Below are 2,876 nucleotides of genomic sequence, written 5' to 3'. Positions count from 1 at the left end.
AAGGAAGAGACATTGAGGAGCTCAAGCACTCCATAGGATCTTCAAGAGGAAGAACAAGCCGCCATCACTAAGGTGGACCCGTTCTTTAATTTCCTTGTTCTTTATTTTTCTGTTTTTCGAAAAAATCATGCTTATGTTTATCTATGTTTGTGTCTTGTGATCATTAGTGTCTTAGTGTCTATGCCTTAAAGTTATGAATGTCCTATGAATCCATCACCTTTCTTAAATGAAAAATGTTCTAAATTGAAAAAGAGAAGAATTGTATGAATTTTGAATTTTATAATAGATTAATTATTTTGATGTGGTGTCAATACTTTTGATTTCTGAATGTATGCTTAAACAGTGTATATGTCTTTTGAATTTGTTGTTCATGAATTTTGGATCTTGAAAGAATGATGAAAAAGGAGACATGTTACTGAGGATTTGAAAAATCATAAAAATGATTCTTGAAGCAAGAAAAAGCAGTGAAAACAAAAAAAAAAAGAGAAGGAGAAAAACGAAAAAAAGGAGAGAAAAGACAACGAAAAAACAAAAAAAAGAGAGAAAAAGAAAGAAATAAAGTTGTGATCCAAGGCAAAAAGAGTGTGCTTAAGAACCCTGGACACTTCTAATTGGCGATTCTAGCAAAGCTGAGTCACAATCTGAAAAGGTTCACCCAGTTATGTGTCTGTGGCATGTATGTATCCGGTGGTAATACTGGATAACAGAGTGCTTTGGGCCACGGCCAAGACTCATAAAGTAGTTGTGTTCAAGAATCAACATACTTAACTAGGAGAATCAATAACACTATCTGAATTGAATTATCATACTTAACTAGGAGAATCAATGACACTATCTGGATTCTGAGTTCCTAAAGAAGCCAATCATTCTGAATTTCAAAGGATAGAGTGCGATGCCAAAACAGTTCAGACGCAAAAAGCTAAAAGCCCCGCTCATCTAATTAATACTGATCTTCATAGATGTTTTTGGAATTCATTGTATATTCTCTTCTTTTTATCTTATTTGATTTTCAGTTGCTTGAGGACAAGCAACAATTTAAGTTTGGTGTTGTGATGAGCGGATAATTTATACGCTTTTTGGCATTATTTTTAGTATGTTTTTAGTATGTTTTAGTTAGTTTTTAGTATATTTTTATTAGTTTCTAGTTAAAATTAACTTTTTTGGACTTTACTACGAGTTTGTATGTTTTTTTGTGATTTCAGGTATTTTCTGGCTGAAATTGAGGGACCTGAGCAAAAATCTGATTCAGAGACTAAAAAGGACTGCAGATACTGTTGGATTCTGACCTCCCTGCACTCGAAGTGGATTTTCGGGAGCTACAGAAGCCCAATTGGTGCGCTATCAACGGCGTTGGAAAGTAGACATCCTGGGCTTTCCAGAAATGTATAATAGTTCATACTTTGCTCGAGATTTGATGGCTCAAACCGGCGTTCCAAATCAGCTCAAAACTGCCCGGCGTTAAACGCTGGAACTGGCACAAGAATGGGAGTTAAACGCCCAAACTAGCACAAAAGCTGGCGTTTAACTCCAAGAAGAGTCACTACACGAAAATGCTTCAATGCTCAGCCCAAGCACACACCAAGTGGGCCCGGAAGTGGATTTTTATGTCATTTACTCATGGAATCTTCGTGGTATAAGCTAGAACTGATGGCGGCATTCAAGAGAATCCGGAAGGTCTAAACCTTGTCTGTGGTATTCTGAGTAGGATTCAATGATTGAATGACTGTGACGAGCTTCAAACTCACGATTGTGGTGCGTTAGTGACAGACGCAAAAGAATCACTGGATTCTATTCCAACCTGGTTGAGAACCGACAAATGATTAGCCGTACCGTGACAAGGTGCGTTGAACATTTTCACTGAGAGGATGGGAGGTAGCCACTGACAACGGTGAAACCCTACATACAGCTTGCCATGGAAAGGAGTAAGAAGGATTGGATGAAGACAGTAGGAAAGCAGAGAGACAGAAGGGACCAAGCATCTTCATACGCTTATCTGAAATACCCACCAATGTATTACATAAGTATCTCTATCTTTATCTTTATGTTTTATTCATCATTCATAACTATTTGAGTTTTCCTGACTAAGATTTACAAGGTGACCATAGCTTGCTTCATACCAACAATCTCCGTGGGATCGACCCTTACTCGCGTAAGGTTTATTACTTGGACGACCCAGTGCACTTGCTGGTTAGTTGTGCGAAGTTGTGACAAAGAGTTGAGATTGCAATTGAGCGTACCATGTTGATGGCGCCATTGATGATCACAATTTCGTGCACCAGTTTCTCAGGCGAACGGGTCCCATTAATAGGGTTAGTATGGTTACAAACCACACTTGGTCAGCATCCTCTTTCAAAAACTTGTGATATTCAATATTTAGTTGTAGATTGCTTCAGTCCATATAATATTATCCTTGGCCGCCCTTTCTTAAACAAGTTCGGCACCATTGTTTCTACAGTTCACCTGTGTGTTAAGTTCCCTTTGCAGGACGATCATGTCGTCACAATCCATGGAGATCATAAGGAAGCTCGGCGCTGTTACAACATCGGTATTAAGTTCCAAAATTATTCAAAACAACAAGTTAACAATGTCAATCTCACACACAATGGCTCGGCATTAGCCGACCTAGATCCAAGAACCGACTTTCGGGAAAGGCCAACTCCGTCCGATGACTTACAGAGGGTATATTTCAACAATGACCCTAACAAGTTCACTTTTGTAGGTAACTCAATAAGCAAAGAAGAACTGAATGCCATCACCACCTTCCTACAAGATCAAGCCGACCTATTTGCATGGAAACCTTCAGATATGCCCGGCATAGACCCACAAATCATCAGCCATAAACTAGCTATAAACTCATCTGCAAGATCTGTGCAGCA

Source organism: Arachis duranensis, chromosome 1, assembly GCF_000817695.3.
Source record: "Arachis duranensis cultivar V14167 chromosome 1, aradu.V14167.gnm2.J7QH, whole genome shotgun sequence".
NCBI lineage: Eukaryota > Viridiplantae > Streptophyta > Magnoliopsida > Fabales > Fabaceae > Arachis > Arachis duranensis.
This window is presented reverse-complemented; position numbering follows the sequence as displayed.